Genomic DNA, 17028 nt, shown 5'->3' with positions numbered 1-17028 from the left:
CACCACGTTCTAACCAGCTGAGCTAACCGGTCGCGTAAGAACTGAGAATTTTCATTTAAAGAATAAAAAGTGTGTTGACATTCTGGTGTTTAAAGAAAATTTTTCTTCTCCCTTTCCAAAGGTGACTTTTTCGTTTAATTTCTTTTCACCAAGAACAAATAACATCGTTTCTCAAGCCTCTCTTCTTGTTTTCCATTTCTCCTTTCTACACTCCTGCGACATGAAAAAGACAAGACGAAAACACTACCTCCAGCAGAAACTGAACTGGCCTCTCTGGTGGAACCAGACTTTGTCAAACTCATCGATTCCGCCCCGAGAAAACACCGAGAAACATTCACAGCAGAGGTTTCCTTCTTCCCACCCTGGGAAGGATCTGGGAGGAGAAGTTGGTCGTCCAGAGCATTACTCCTGAATGGGCAGATTCTAAATTGACCCTCCATCAGACGTGGCTGCTGGGTTTGGTCCTGGCTCCCGGCAGGAGGATTCCTCTCCATCCCAGAAGGAAGGAAATCTCTGGCAGATCCGGATTCCTAAGGACTCGGGAGATGCTCCTTCTCTGCACTCCCTTGACGACACCCGGCAGTGTGAATGCCTGCTGCTTCCCTTTGCCATTTTATAATCGTTACCTGCCTGTGTTTCTCTGTCTTGTCCTTGAGGGCGAGGACTGTGCTGTCTTCATTCCTCTGGTGCCCGCGGAGCCCACACAGCTTGGTAGGTTCTCGGTCACTTAATTTAATGAATGGGGGAAAGGGGTCCATAACGTCATTTCTGCTATTGATCTGGTCTTCGGAATCGAGCGCGAGGATTCTCCAGGTCAAATGCCAAGAGTTTCCATTTTTTCTTTTTTCCAGAAAGTTATTTTCAACAGAAATCAATTCACCTCCTCAGAGGTGGAGTGCGGTGGTTGGGTGGGAGATGGTAGAGAAACAGCTTCAATAACGTCTCAGAGATCTTCGTCGGCCAAAAAAGACTTCCTCCCAGTTCTCGCTCCTCTTGCTCCAAGATGAATTCCAAGCACTTCCTTCTCAGCCAGGCTTCTTCCGCATCTCTTCTCATCTTGCCGGGCCTGGGGCTCCTCGCGCTCACCCGCCCAGCCTCCTGCAACCCAAGGGTTCCCAAGTTCATCTTGGCGCGCAGTGCCTTTTTACACACAAAACACACAAGGCCTGCGATGCAACTCAGGTTTAGCAGATGCAGGTGTGTGTGTGTGTGTGTGTGTGTGTGTGTGTGTGTGTTGGAGAAGACAAGTCTGAGCTCCAGAGCCCTCACAAAGATTCTGGATAGGCGATAGGCAGCTCTTCCGCCTGGACAATTTTCCAGCAACTCAGCATCCCGCTCAGAGTTTGGTGCCAACTCAGGCCAAGGCCATTTCCAGAGAAAAGAGGGATCCCGACCATTTCTGGAGTGACAATGGCATCTGCAAGAGCTCTACATTTATTGGCCACTTTCGAGTTTTTTCAGGAGGCAAAAAAAGTGATGCTGACCTGGCCCCCAGCCCCCAGCTGTGAGATGCCCCAGAGGCTATGCCAACCTCAAAGCATTCCAGGGAAGAGCCTGCTGGAATAGCTAGTGAGTGGGGTCTCTTAACATTGAATTTGGAGGTTGCTCCCAAAAAAAAAAACAAGATACAAACAAACGCTGAGGAATTAACAGAGCTTAGACGTTTTTATCCTCAGCCAAGTCGAGCCTGAAGTCTTAAAAATTTTGTTACCCATGCCTCTCCCCAAAATTTTAAAGCTATGTACCCCGGCACATTTTTTGACAACTACTTGATTTTGCCATGAAATTAAGCAGTTGCTTTTCTGTGTGTTATAACTATTGACAATTTAAAAATGAAACTGTTGCATCACTCTTGAATATACTGAACACAAATTTTGCATAATTTGATACAATCATTATGAAAAAATAAAATATGAACAAGTACTCCTTTTACAGTCTTTAATCTTGTGTCATTGATTTCTTCTTGAACTTCACTTTCCCACAAATACATATCATAATATAAAATAATTTTATGCTTGAAATTATATTAAGCTTCCTACATCCTACTTTCGTGCAACAAAAATTACATGGGCACATCACAGTCAGTTTGGGGGAGAGTATAAGTCTCTAATTTTTATGAGTCCCTCATGTACTAAATTATCATTAAAATTATAACTAAATTATTACTTATACACAATTAATCATAACAACAGACATATTATGAATTTGAAAACTAATCAGTAAAATTAAAGGGAAAAATAATTGAATGTTTATCTAAATGATACAACTAGGCTTTTAAAGTTAGTTCATACAATCATAAATAAATGTACATGTTGCCATGATAAGTCAAGTTTCAGCATTAATTTTATGCCTAGTTTATAACTCCAGGGGAGATGTATTTTTAATATACAAATAAAATGAAAGTAGATTAGGTTTTATTATACAAACTTATCACAATTGTGTAATACTTTCTGAGTTATTCACAAAAAAAAAAATAACAGTGGTCCACCATCAATAATTATTTTTCACATTCTATTTGATAACTTGACTAGATTCTCCCTTAATTTATTACAAGTCAATAATTGGAAACTTCCTGACTTGCTAAAGGATAGTTACCTAGATATTAGAATAATTCAATTATCTTAACCTTTCCCCAGCTTTTCTAATTGTCCCTGTGTTGAAACCTGGAGCTTGTTGCGCTTCGAGACAATGAACCTCAGTAAGATTTGAGAAGCGAGATGAACATTTTTCTTTAGCAATGTGAGAAAAGGTGATTCAGAAATGTACACTTTGATATCAGGGGTGTTTTCAGGTAGATCAGTTCTAGGTAAAATCCATATGGTGGTTGATGATTAGGAAATTGATCGCCTGATGCTACCTGGGCACTTGTACTTCTTGCAAGGTCTTCCTGTGCCCCAAGAGTGAGATTAGCCTGGTTAAATCACTGTTGCATTAGACCACTGGAACTCACTCCCTGAAAAGTGAAAAAAGGAGCCATCCATCAACTATCACGTCCCCTACTTCGTGGTACCCACACTCCTGAGGGGTAGGTATTACTGAATGTTTAAGTAAGTTCATCATGATCACATGATTAACAAGTAGCCAGGGCACAGGAAAGCCATCCCCATCTATGCTAATTAAATTCTTCCTAATTAATTTAGCTAATTAATTCATGATATTTATTATAAAAATTGATGATCTTGGTTACCCTTCAGTTCTATCCAGATAAGAAGCCTTATGTTCACCATTTCAAGTAGGTGATTTTCTAATTTTAGAGTGTATTTGGGGAATGCGACTTTCACAGGAAAGGTCATTTAAAGATCGTTGATGAACAAGTTGTTCTCTTTAAGGCCCACCTAGTCCACAAATGAGTCCAACAACATCCCATCTCTCGTACCTTCTGATGTGGACAGGGACAGAGATGGCCTACACGGAGTGGGGTCATTCCAGTGCACTCAGGTGCTGGGCAAGTCCCACTCCTTTATCCACTTGTAGCTTCTGAGGCCGTGTCAGGTGGCAATCACTGCCAGGCCTCCTAGGAGGACCCTGAGGGGACTCCCCAGAGGTGAAGGGCAGAGCAATGGTAAAGAAAAAGTGCACGGACCCCACATACACCAAGTCTCAGACTCCCTCATCAGAAAATTCCCACCTTCAGCCTCCCAGCACAACAGAGATCCAAATGCTTATTTTGGTTGCATTGTTCTCTCAGGACCCCTGATCCCAGGCTCTGCCCTCCTACAAGCACCCTCCTCTCCCACAACCAGCCCTGACACACGGAAAACCATGGGAAAGATGATCTGACCCACGAGGAAGATTGTAGCCTGGACCCTATAAACAGGTTGCCCCAGTTGGATCCTGGAGAGTCATTCCAGTATCTGTGCAGACTGCCTGCCACAAGCAACCTGAGGACCCAAGATTCCCAGAAGGGCAATTCGAACTGCCCCAAGACAGGCCCATGCGTTTATCAAGGGGCCCCTCACTGCTCACAAAAGCCTGCAACACGCAACAGAAACAGCAGAGGCTTTAACTCCCCCCTCTCACCCTTCAAAGAGTGGGGAGACCTATTTCCAGCCAAGAGGGAATAACAGGGATCAGATTACCCTCCTGCCTGAAAGAACTAAAACCTGAAAAAATATTTGAAACAACAATTTTTAAGACAATGAGCATCAGGCAAAGAAGGAGAGTAATCCCTGAAAGAGAAAAAAATGAAGCCATCTTGGGGGAAAATGAAGTGAGAACGAGGGTTGCCCCTAACTTACTGCCTTTAGAGAGTTTCTAGGCCCCATGCAGGGAAGGGGAACCCAGGCAGAGGCTGGTGAACTCCATGAGCTGATGAGAGGGAGCTGATAGTCCAGGAGACCAACACAGCTGGACTTGACAGGACAGAGTAGCAGAAAGGAGAGAGCTGTGAGAACAGGAAACTCCAGAAAGAACTTCCCATTGAGCTGAATACTGATCATCGCATGCTGGCAGGAGAACTTTACCAGGCTGGAGAAAGACTACCCGCAGAGATCAGAGGTAGCTGTGATATTTCACCATCCTTTCAAGTCAGAAGCAATGATGCAAGATGTATTGATCACAAGAATCCAGATTGGACTCCTGTACTAAAAAAAAAAAGAAAAGGTCTGTGTTCTTTTTCCTGTTCAAAGTGATACAGACACGTAGGGAGAGGAGGTCTCCTCAGCCAGTCCTTCACCTTCCATGGTGCTTCCTCACGGGGTCATGTCAGCTGTCAGTGAAACCTTAAAGAATCTTCAGAGACATGGAAAGAACAACCCTTTAAGAACTTCTCTTTACTTGTATCTCTTGACGATTTGAAAAAGGAGGTGGTTGCAAAACTGCTTTGGAAAGACGACTTAAAATCAAATAAGCTTTACACAAAAAGTTGCCAGAAATCTTTTCCACTTTTTTCCCCCATTAGGAAAATCTCCAACTCTTGGCCTCTCTGCCCCTGGACAGATCTCTACATTGCTCCTGTACAGGAACACTTCCTGGGGGAAATGCTCACTTTATGGAAACCCTGGAACTGAGTTGATTTATGAGTGGATCAGGGTAAAATGAAGGCGATGAATTGGAACTTCTTAGAGCATTCTACGTTACTCCCTGCTTTTTAAGATTAAGAAGCAAGAATAGTTGTCAGCCTACTTTCAGAGATGCAACAAACCATTGGCCCGTACGGGGCTCGAACCCGCGACCTTGGCCTTATTAGCACCACGCTCTAGCCAACTGAGCTAACCGGCCTTCAACAGTCAGCAGCCCAGGGATATCATTTTTTTTCCCCTGAGTGGGAAGTTCAAAATAATCGTTAGTTATTTGTCAGGAGAATTTCTTTGCTGCTTTGCCTCCTTAATAAAAGGAATCAGACGCTTTCTCTTAAGACAAAAACAAAACAAAAGCAAAAAAGAACATTGGTTTCAAGTCGTATTCATACACTTGAAAGAGGAAACAAACTTTTGGAACTCAGGCCAGCGGCCCGGGAATTCCTGGAAGTATTTGCTGCTCTCTACATGGCTGGTGATAGGCACGTGCAGATAATGAACCTGACCCCCCGAACCACGAGCAGTTCCGGGCTTCAGAAGAACTGCTCACTAACAGGTAAAAACTTTGTGCCTGAAGAATATTCCCACGGGTCTGATTCTCGATTGACCCGTAGTCTCCAGGTTTCAAATACCCGCTACCTCCAGGGTCAGACTTGGTCGACATTCGGGAGCCTTCCCACTTACCTGCTGCCTCAGATTTCCTGAGTGACCTCAAATCTGACACGACATCGAAGATTTCAGTGCTGCCCATTTCTTAGAACCATGGCTCTGATGACCATTCCAAAAGCCATTAAACCCGATTTCTCTGTGTTTCAACTATTGTACCCACTTTTTGACTGGAAAAAGGGGATAAGGGGTTTTAGGCACAGAGCACAGCCAGTAACCAAAGGCAGGCAGTTGCATGGGATGTTTGAGGAATAGCAAAAGGGCCCATGTGGCCAGATCACAAGTGAGGGAGAGAATAACAGAGATGAGATGGAGAGAAATAGAGGGTTAGATTGTGTAGGGTCATGTAGGAGATATTGGGAATTTGACTTTACTCCAAGTACAATGGGGAGGTATTGGATAATTCTGATTTTAGGAGAGACAAATCTGACATGCTTTAAAATGATATATATGGTAGCTCTTTTGCAAACACTCTAAGGGAATGTATTAGATTGTGTTCTCTGACAAACAGATTCTGAGATGTAGTTTTTATGAAGGAAGTTTATTCGGAAGTGCTTCCAGGAACAACATACACGAGGAATGAAGAGGATAAACAGAAAGCTTGAACTGTGATGCCATTGCAACAGAGGCCTCATCCAAGCCCACGGAGAGCTTTGGAGCTGCAATGACCCTTCAGAGTTGCCCTGAATTGAGACACAGGATTTGTTGTATTCCCTCAGAGACCTGTCTTTAGATGTAGGCTGCTCCCAGAGAGAGGGTGTAACCTTAGACAAAGTAGCTTCCTTTAGTTGAAAGCAATTCCTGGGAGGAGCTCAGCTTTGAGCTATCAACAAACACTCCAGGCTGCTGGGAGAAATGAGTGCCTTGCTCTAGAAAGTGGTGGTTCCGGGTGGAACATCCATCACATCCACTCCAGTCCACCACTTGTGCTACTCAGAGCCGCTTCCTTCACATAATGACTTCATCCCTTCTGGGGATATCTTCTCTAGGACTCTAGTTGGTCAGGTTGCTCACTCTTCCTGAGTAAACTAATAAGAGGCAGGTGGCTTCTTGCTCTCCTGCGGAGGTGCTTCATTAAGGACTCAGCCTTGGTCTGTACAGTTGGCAGGTTCAATGTTTGGTGGTGGCAAAAAGTTGATCAGCCTTGACGAATAGGACCCCTTGCTATTGGGCCATCCCTGCCACCTGGTTACACCACTCATGTGACCAATTTGCCAGCACTGGAGTTGCTAGGTACTAATACTGACTGGCAACAACTGGCAGAAGCATTCTGGTTACTTGGCTGTTTAGTACTTCTCCTGTGGCGGATGCACTCTGGTGGAAGTTAACATGTGATAGAAAAATCTTCACACTTTGTGCTCTCTCTGAACAGTGAGCCCAGCTATTAGTCTCTGTGCACGAGTTCATGTCTATTCTGATATCTGAAAGCAGTAGATGACTAGGTCCACCGCCCAAAGCTCTGCCCATTAGGAGGATTCCCCTCTCACTGCTCTCTTTCAGAGATATTACAGGATGGGAAGTAGTGCATTAGCACTTCTCCAACGCTGGTAGCCTGATAGAACTGTGTTAGAGACATTCATTCAAGAACCTACTTAACACTCCCAATGAGGCACTTTATTTTTAAGCTTGAAGACAAAATTCAGGGTTGTTTTTAGGCCTAAGAAGCAGAACAATAAACAAAGAGCCAGCAGATATTTGCTAATGTTTTAAATCGATTCACATTCTTACTAAGTCCAGGCTCTGGCACCAGCAAAAAGGACTTTCTTGTTGAACAGGAGCCAAATACGATGTACTTAAGTGGGCTTTGAACCCACTTAAGTTACGCCGCTGAACTACTCAGCCATTTGAAAAGAAAGACCGTTGCGCATGGCTCATGTTCTTGAGTAAAATATGAGACTAACACACACAAGCAAGTCACTAGTAAACCTTTCCCCGTCTTCTTCCTCACCTCCAAAAAAACCCAGCATGTGGTCCCACTTATCTACATCACGCTGGCTGCCTCCTGCCACTGGGAATCGTCTTGGTTAGAGCTCAGTAATCTGCGAAAGCTGTGGGCTGAGTCCCGGGGAAACCTCCAGCAAGAACATCTGCACGTCCAGGTTCCTTGGGAGGACCTCAGTGCACAGACGTGCAGAGAAACACACCCCAAGCCCATCTAAATCCACCTGGAGCGTCCTGGATCTAAGTGGAACTTCCTGTTGATCCCATTGAAGCTGAGCGAGTGAACTCCTGGCACTCCTGGAACACTCCTTGAGCACCCTGAACCGATTCTTGGCCGGAAGGGGGCAAGGCCCACTCAGAGCTCTGCGCGACTCCAGGTTTCCCTAAATCTGGCACCTCAGTGGAAACGCCCAGGAACGGAAAAGTGATGATCAAGCTGACTGCGAACCGAGCTTCTGAGGTCTTCGTGGGGACCAAGCGATGGGAGCATCCAGGAAAGGAGTCACCACGAAAGGCAGGGTCAGCAGTGGTCTCTGCTCCACTGAGATTTCCCTGCAGAATCTTGTCTTATCCATCTCCCTCCCCACGGTACCCGCATACTTCTCTTCTCTCTCGTCCCCAAAAATCAGGTGACAACTGAAAATATTTGCCTGGCAATAAATAAATTGCTAGAGACAAGTGGCTGTCGACGCTCGGTTTTCGACCTTTTCCTTTCAGAAAGCCCTCAGGGGGACACTTTCCATTCCTAATGAAGCGGAGATGAGCCCCCTCCACACCCCCTTAGGGGCCTCATTCTATTCACACCCAGCTGTCCACGTGCCAGTGGTGAACCCTGAGAGAACAACCATCTCTTCCAGACAGAACAAAGAGCGCAGAGGTTCCTGGACCCTGCTTTGGTGCAATTGCAAATACGTCTGGGGAGGAAGTTTAGGAGAATCCTCAAAACACAAGCCTTTCTGAGCACAGCTGTTTCCGCCCGGTTTCGAACCGGGGACCTTTCGCGTGTGAGGCGAACGTGATAACCACTACACTACGGAAACCTCGCTGCCCTGCGTTTTCTCTTCCATGCTCAACAGATGCTTCTTTTAGCGAATCTGGAAAGAAAAGCCAAAGGGGCAAGGAAGTGGAGTGATACAGGTAGGGAGAATGCAGCTATATGAACCCTGCCTCATAACGCTACAAAGGTGGTATCTACACTTCTTATTCCTCATCAGAAAACACTGTTTTGCCTGCTGAATCTAAGCTCCCATTCCAAACCCATTGAATCTGATTGTTCAGGTGAGGGCTTCAGGTCTGGAGCTGGAGGATAGTTAATATTGAGACAAACTCCCCCTGAAGTAAATTTGGAAAACCCTAGTGTGTGCAAATGTAGTTTGGAGTTTGAATACGTGACGTTGGTTTTAATAGGGAAATATTTTAACCAAGAGTTCTAACTATCTACTAATGAAATCTCTTTCCTGAGAACCTACTGTGTGCTAGGCACTGAGCCACATAATCTACCAAGTAGTAAGACACTGCCAAATACTTCATAAATGGGGTAGTGAGTTGTTTAAGAACTTATTCAAGCAAGTCCCAGATGGATAATTTGGGGTTTGTGTTGAAATTCTGTGAAGTCATCTGGAACCACAGATGAAATCAAATCCTCAGTAGGATTTGGAATAGAATTAATTTATAAACAGCATAAAACCCCTATTGAGAGCCACTAAAATAAATACATAGATACTTCTCTGTTATTTTGGTTACCAGAAGAAAGAACTGCAACGTGAGATGGTTGTGTCACCTATAAGACACAAGTATAAAAGGTCCAAGGACAACTCTCCCCAGGCTTAAAACCACTGATGCAAAAGGAATCCAACTTTTGTTAGTAAGGCACAGAGCTTACTAAGTTCACAAACGTATGCCCTCTATTGCCTGACGAAACCATCAGAAAGGAATGTGTCATGCATTTCATTGTTCCATCCAGCTCAGTGCTCTGTCTCTGGCCTTTTAGACACTCTGTGCCAGCAAGCAAAGAGATGGCATGAGAGATTCTTGCCTTTGCACACTGAGAGAAAAGCAAGCCTGTCAGTGCTGGCGTCAGAGCTGCATTGGGAGGAGTGAGAATGTAGTTAGTGCAAGAAGGGGCATACTCAAAAAAGAGTCCCCATGCATTGGCACACATGGGAGTTCTTATATTATTCTATTATTGTGGTTCTTAACATAGGGTAAAATCATCTGTAGAGTCTATAAAATATACTTATCTAGAGATTGTAAATACCTAAATGTAACAGATGCAAATTAATAAAAATCTATGTAGAAAAATGTCTTTATGACCCAGAGAACACAGAGGAACTTTTAAAAAAGTAAAAATACTTTAAAAGAACAGACAGTAAAGCAAAGCATTGGTGTAGTTTACTTTATGCAAATCAAAGATATTTTCAATGACAGAGTAAATGACAATGAAAAAGTAAATAGATGTGATAAAAGTAAAAATATCTGAAATGTTTAAAAATGACAACTTTATATAGTACAGTAAGGAGCCATGAAAATCAGCAGAATCAGACAGAAAGCTCAATAGGAAATGGGAAAGGAAGGGGGGCAGGATATTAATCAGAGTCAAGATAGAGAAGACTCTGAAAAGATTAACAAAGATTTTAAACATTTAATACTATCAGTAATGTATAAAAAGGCAAAATAAAATGCGATATTACTCTACTTAGAATAAGTTGGAAGAATCAGAGACGCAGATGTGTCAATTATCACAGGAATGGGGATATAATAACTCTGCCATGTCCTGCTGGTGGAAGTTTATACTGATGCGGCCCTTCTGAACAGCAGTCTAATACTTTTTACTCAAGTTAAGATTATTCATCCCAAAGATACAGGTATTCTGTGCCTGGGTATGTATGATCACTCCCACACACAAAAAGCCTCACAAAGGCGGAGATTGTATCATATGGGTATGTTAACTGCAGCATTATTTTTGGTCTTTCAGGATCCAATTCAACCCTGATGCCATCATTGGATGCTAAATAGGTAGGTGTGATAAATGCATCATATTGAATATTATGCAACTATGAGGTGCAATAGAGTAGATGTACATGTAACATGCATGAACCTTAAAAAGAAGCTTTAAAAAAAATATTAAGCATAATAATCATTTTTCCTTTGTCACGCTAATCATTCTGCTCTCTGGTCTTCAAAATTGCTGTTGTCTCCACTTTCTCATCTGTTTATCTTCGTGCATTTATGCCTTAAATATCCCTAATATTCTCTGTAGTACAGTTTGAGATAGAAAGCAAATGCTGTGCTTAATCTCCCATAATTATAATTCTCTATCTCTAACTTACTGTGAAACACCAAAGATTAGTAAAATAGTAGGTGGTGATAGGGAAGCATCATTTATTGGGATCGAAGTACTAAAGAGGCTAGAAAATAATTTTTTATGTCAAATTTCCCTGTCTCTCATTTCACCACTGACCATGTGAACCTAATGAGGTTAAACTGAAGAAACAAATGTCACTCCAGGACATGGTCAGAACTTTCCCGGCAAGCTGTTGCTATTTCTGATCGCTCTTCCTAATTTCTGACAAATGCTGGCTCAGTCACCACCATCCTCCCTCCCCTGCTGCTCCGGCTTCTCAGAATATAGAGCTAAGGGACAGGATCCACATGAGCTCCGCTTTTAGGAGCCGCAAATGAGATTATCTTCTGTTCCTGAGCATTAATTTCTCTCCCTGGTGCTGGACTCAAGGCCTGCTCAGGCCATCTGAATCCCTGGTCTCCTCTTCGTTGGCTAAAGCTGACAACATGCCATATTTCCATAGTTTCCACAATAGTCCCCCAAATCAGCCATTAATTCTGTGTTCTGTGAACATTTGGCAATTATAGGCACTCAGGCTTTGTTGAAAATACTTTTAGGTGGCTCCTTATGGTATCCAGAAAGAAATTAGGGAATGTAGATGTCAGTGAGATCCCAGAACCTTGCAGTCCACTGTAGCAGGAATCACCCAGATGGGAAAGATTGTGAAACAACTTCTTGGTCTCTCTGTTATGAAATAAAACCCAGGAAAAAGGGGTCAGTGCTTGGATTACTTTGGATCTAGTGGGGAACAAAACTAGGGGCCAGCTCCAGGGCCGAGTGGTTAAATTCGCACCCTCCACTTCAGCAACCCAGGTTTTGGCTGGTTTGGATCCCAGCGGTGGACATGGAATGCTCACCAAGCCATGTTGAGGCAGCATCCCACATAGCACAACCAAGAATATGCAACTGTGTACTGGGGACCTCTGGGGAGAAGAAGAAAGAAAAATGATTGGCCGCAGATGTCAGCTCAGGTGCCAATCTTCAAAAAAAAAAAAAAAAAAGCAGGTGTCTGAAAAATCTCACTACCAAGGTCCTGACAGGCTACCAACATAAGAAAAAGAGCTCTCAAATTGATGTCCTGTCTGATAACACTTCAATTCTTCAGGCCATTCAGCTTCAAAAAGACAAAAACCCTATGAGGCCATTTGCCCCTTAGACAATAGAGAAGAACATTTGGTACCTGCATCCCCTATGTGCTCAAAAGAAAATGAGCCCAACCTGCCATGGAAAGATGGCTTTTCAATGATGCCCACCTCCTCACAAAGGCGAAGGCTGACGGAGGTTGCTCTGGAAGCAATGCCAAGCAATAGATTCATTCCAGAGACAAGGGAAAGTGTCAGGGAAGGATTGACTTTTAGAGTAGAAGTGCTCAGCAAAGCAAGCTGAGAACCGGCCTCCAATAAGTAAATATGCATGTGCTGTTCACCACACAGTTCTTTCAAATGTTATGAATGCTCGAAAAATTTATCATAAAATATTGGCCATCTTCATTCATTGTTTGCACAAAAGCCAAGAGGTCTTTGGATCATAATGGAAAATGTCATATTCCTCTTTAAACTGTCAGTTCTCCATCCCCTATCACATTCAGATTAAATGCAAATTTCATAGTATGGAGGGTCTTCCTTTACCTCCCTGATCCAACACATGTCATTTTACTTACACTCAGTGGAATAAATTTCCCTGAGGAAAAGGCATAAATAAAAGCACACTCTGATTCAAACCTACAATTGGAACTCCTCACACTGCATTCACCCTCTGTTCCACGTTCACCTCAATGCAGAAATACCTTCTCCATGCAAGGCTATTCAACCACCTCCATTTTTTTTTTTTTTTTCCATCAACTAAGTAACATCATTTCCCCTAGCAAGTATTTCCTGACCATTAAGACTGGAGGGGATGCCCCTTTTCTGTGCACATATGAGAAAACACGGTGGCTTCTATAGCTGGCATTCCATGCAGCGCTCTTATTGTAACTAAATTACTGTGTGTAACTAAATTATGATCACCTCAGGTCCCGCTCCCCTCTTTCTAGGTTGTCAGTTCCTTTAGGGCATCGGATGCCTCCAGTGACCAGAATGGGAGTGGGCTATTCAATGGTTTCTTTAAAATAAACGTCAAACCAAATTGGTGAGAAAGCTTTACAAACATGCATATGCCTTAAATATAATAGGGCTTTATCTCGCGGATCTGATCTCAAAGCAAAAAAAGGTGGGGCTAGGATTGTGCTAATGATAAACAAGCCTCTCTCCTCCACCGCCCACAATATTTTCATCAGGTCAAGTTCTGGCTGTCACGAGAGGCAGCCAGTCAGCGACCATTCTCAAAGGGCCAGGCGCCTCTGTCCTGTCACTACTTTCTCAAGACTACCTTGGGGACAAACACTTTTTCACCACTGAGCACCTTTGCAGGGGTTCAGCCTTAGAACCTAGTAGAAGGCAGATCGCTTCCAGTGTCCGAGGTAAGGACAGCGACTTAGGAGAGTTGAAATGTGGTGAATAACAAAAGAGAGTCAAGTAAGTCACAAAGGTCGTCTTCCTGCTATGAGACTTTAACGGACACCACACACCGAGATGACACGTTCCCGAGCAGTAATCATGAGTGACACAGAACAGAAGAGAGAAGTTCGTTTGACGTCTGCTGGACTTACTCGCCAGATTCCACTTCCACAAACTTCCCAGCCACCCCGACACCCGCGCCTGACAGACAGCTGGGCGCAGTCCGCCACCCCGCCCTCCGCCCCTCGGTCTCTCAAGACGTTGCCCGAGGAAGTCCCCTAAACTAGGCCAGGCGGTTCTAGTTCCTAAAGGATGATTTTCAGTCATCGGGAGATGAAGATCAGAGGGCGTTACAAGTCAGAGAAATGTGAGAAGATATCAAGAAAGTTCTTGAAATAAAATTTCCCGGAAGCCTGCCTAAGATTTCCCTGCCTGGTGCTTGTAAAGTAACTGGGGCTCCAAGAGTAGCATTTGCCTGACTATGAATTACGAGTTTACATGTTGTTGGATCTAAGAATCGGAAGGCGTTGAGGAAAACAGCGCCTCATCGAAGTACGAATTAAAGAACAAATTTTCAGTTCATTGTAACTAGTTGATGAATGTGGAAAGGAAAAGCAGCGGAGTTTCCGTAGTGTAGTGGTTATCACGTTCGCCTAACACGCGAAAGGTCCCCGGTTCGAAACCGGGCGGAAACAAGCACAACGTTTTCCTGTGAAAAATGAATTCTCTTCCAGAAATGTTCTATCTGAATTTCTTCACATTTCCATCAACTACCAAATCTTTGTGCTCACTTTACAGCCCTGGACTTTCATTTACAAGAATTAACGTGATGAGAGCTCAGACTTGCTTCCTCGGTCCACTTAACAAGTAATCCTGTCCTATCCATTCCGTTGGGTTAGAGAAGATCCTGCGCTTGTCTCCGGCGGCTGACCGTCCTAGGAGGCGTTCCCATCCGTTATGTGCAGAAACAGAGAATGACCCTCCTGACTCACAAGCGTGGCTGATGAACGCAAGGAGGATCAAGAAACCGCCTGTAACTGCAGGAGAAAGAGCCAGGGGAGAGTGGCTCCTGGAGTCAGAGAGGGAACAGAACGGAAGGGAGAGATCACGTGGAGCCTGATCATTTCTTTAAGGACTTTGGCCTTTATTCTGATAAAATGAAGAGACGTTGGATTTTAAGCAGGGAAGTGACTTTACGCGACTGGAGTGTTTTAAAAGGGCCCCTCTGCCAGCTCTGGGGAGAATATTTTGCACAGAGAAAACAATTGAAGTAAGGAGATCTGTTAAGTCCCTCTCATCGTGCTACATATCAGAAATCACTGTGGCTCACATGGGATGGTGGCAGTCGAGTTGGTGAGTAGTCACAGTATAGATATATTTTAAAGATAGAATCAAGAGACATTCCTGAGAAGGGGGATGTGAAGAGGGACAGAAAGTAGAATCAATGAAGACTTTGAGGTATTTTGCTGAAAACCTGGAAGGAGGGAGCTGCCATTGTGCGAAATGAGGAAGACTGCATGTAGCAGTATTATTAGGGAAACATTGGGCATTTTAGACACGGTAACTTTTAGATGCCTAGTATAAAACACTCAGGTGTAATGCTAAGAAATTAGTTGAATATATAAATCTGGAGTTTAATGGAGTGATCTAGACTGCAGATACAAATTAGTGAGTTGCACTCACATAGACATTAGTTAAACCATGAGAACAGAAGAAATCAGGGAGTGAGTGTGGATAAAGAAGAGGACCATGGAGCAAGCCCTGAGACATTCCAGCATACAAAAGTGTGAGTGAGAAGAGGTGAAGCAAAGGATATTGTGAAGGAGAAGCCAGTGAGGTAGAAAGCGAATCAGGACAGCACTGTCTTGGAAGTCAAATGAGGAAAATATTTTAAGAAGGATAATGTGCCTATGCCTCCTGAGAAGTCAAGGACTTGAAAGTGATCATTAATTTTAGACACTGAGAGGTCATTGGTAATCTAGACAAGAAGTTTCCATGAAGCGTTGGTGGCAAATAAGCTGAATGTAGTGAGTTTGGAGAAGAATGAGAGGAAATAAACTGCAGATAATAAATCTGTATAGAGCTTTAGAGATTTTGTATAAAGTCATCTGAGAAATAAGACAGTAGCTGGAAGAAAATGTTGGGGCAAGAAAAACCTTTTTAAGATAGGAGTAAAATAGTATTTTTTATGTTCATGAGAATAATCCAATAGTCAGAAGATTGGCCTAGTCAACGCAGATAAAACGCTCTTTGAGCCATTAGTAATACTGATAGGAATACAAGAAAATTCCTTTCCTTGAGTTGCCCAAGGAATTTTCTGAAGTTTTATGATAGCACATGTCACAAATGGATTTTAATTCCATGTTTCTCTTCCTTGTTATTTTTCCTTTTTAGGACAAAGTTACATGAGGACTGGTACTAGAATGATGCTAAAATTGAAAATGGTGGAAGAAATCATGAGATGTCCACTATGGAGTAAAAGATTTGGCAATCCACTAGTTTGCCTTGTCATTAGTCTCATTTAATAGACACTGTTCCACTGTCAGCCTGCAATCACAAAAGTAATAAATGAATTTTAAGAGTGGCCATGTTTTCTAACATGTAACCGTGACATCCAACCTCCAGCCATATCTGATTGGGCACGAGCTCTTAAACTCAGTCAATCCATGGGCTAACAAGTCACCTGTAAGGAGACCTATAACCTGATCCTCAATAAAAGTCTGCTCCAAAAGTGGTTCAAATATTTAGATAGGTGGTCCACATGGATTTTTTAGGGGGGAAATTGGAACAGGAAAAAGCAAAGAGAATCTGACAGTAGACAGAAGAGATATAATAGATTCAAAGAAAAAATGACACTGAGAGATTTACTGATTCAAATTAATCCCTAATTGCCAGCATATAGAGCAATGAACTACTGCCATTGAATGGGGTCAGGATAATCTAGACCCTCTATAGATCTTGTTAAATTTACAGACTCTTCTAGCTGGAGTATAGGTGACCTTATCCCTAAAACCCTAATTGGGTAACTCCCACTCCAGCTAGCTTCTAGATAATAGAGTGATGAAAGGGAGATGGAGGAAGCTAACACCAAGTGTCTCCTCTTATGACCTTTCTTTAGGAAAAGGAAAATATGCCTTTCCAGCTCCATCAACCCAACATCTCTGGAGGGCCAGATCTAAGGTGATGTTTGCTCCTCCCCCACGGTCTCTTCAAGCATGTGTCCTCTTTGCTTTAGACAAAGAAGAACTTAAGCACTCATTCATTTAATACATATTTATTGAAAATATACTATGTATCAGATACTGCATTAGTCACTGGGATAACAGCTGTGAATAAAATAGACAAAAATTTCTTTCCTTTCTAGTGGCAGGGTTATAGAAAATTTTTAAAAGTAAAGTTGCAAATAAAATGCTAGATGATATGATAATAAATGCTAAGGAGAACAATTGATCAGGGAAGGGTATGTAGGGGAGGAAGACATTTCCTCTACCCACTCTGGGTCCTTCTGGCCAAACCACGAATTAAATTCATGTGAGACAGAATAACAGGAGAAAATTAAACAAAG

General features: G+C 43.1%; 3 non-coding genes across 3 annotated transcripts; 1 reads left to right on the top strand and 2 right to left on the bottom strand.

Moving 5' to 3' along the window:
- Window positions 1–5146: 5146 nt before the first annotated feature.
- TRNAI-AAU (transfer RNA isoleucine (anticodon AAU)) lies at window positions 5147–5220 on the bottom strand. The gene has a single exon. It is a non-coding gene; the product is annotated as a tRNA-Ile (tRNA).
- Window positions 5221–8592: 3372 nt separating this feature from the next.
- On the bottom strand, window positions 8593–8665 carry TRNAV-CAC (transfer RNA valine (anticodon CAC)). Its single transcript has one exon. It is a non-coding gene; the product is annotated as a tRNA-Val (tRNA).
- A 5420-nt stretch (window positions 8666–14085) lies between these two features.
- Window positions 14086–14158, top strand: TRNAV-AAC (transfer RNA valine (anticodon AAC)). Its single transcript has one exon. It is a non-coding gene; the product is annotated as a tRNA-Val (tRNA).
- Window positions 14159–17028: the final 2870 nt, after the last annotated feature.

Source organism: Equus quagga, chromosome 15, assembly GCF_021613505.1.
Source record: "Equus quagga isolate Etosha38 chromosome 15, UCLA_HA_Equagga_1.0, whole genome shotgun sequence".
NCBI classification, from domain to species: Eukaryota; Metazoa; Chordata; class Mammalia; order Perissodactyla; family Equidae; genus Equus; species Equus quagga.
Note: the sequence above shows the minus strand (reverse complement) of the source record. Positions and strands in the feature narration are given on the sequence as shown.